The sequence below is a fragment of the Diachasma alloeum genome, unplaced genomic scaffold (genome assembly GCF_001412515.2).
Source record: "Diachasma alloeum isolate Michigan unplaced genomic scaffold, Dall2.0 Dall_scaffold_01240, whole genome shotgun sequence".
NCBI lineage: Eukaryota > Metazoa > Arthropoda > Insecta > Hymenoptera > Braconidae > Diachasma > Diachasma alloeum.
In genome coordinates, this window is record NW_021681349.1 from 1 (window position 1) to 287 (window position 287).

Here is a 287-nt window from a genome sequence, read left to right on the forward strand (position 1 = left end):
TGAATCGAAACGGCGAATTAAAACCACGAATTAAAACCGCGAATTAAAATGCGAATTAACACCGCGAATTCAACCCGCGAAGTAAAACCTCCAATCAAAGCGCGAATTAATTAATCCCACCAAAGCGCGAATTAAAACCGTGGATCAAAATCTGGACTGAAAACCGCGAATTAAAATCGGGGCTGAAAACCGTGAATTACAGCCGTGACTTGATTAATCCCACCACCCACTCGCGGGGGCTTCTCCCATACTTCTTGCACCCAGAATCGACGAAATGTAAAATCCGC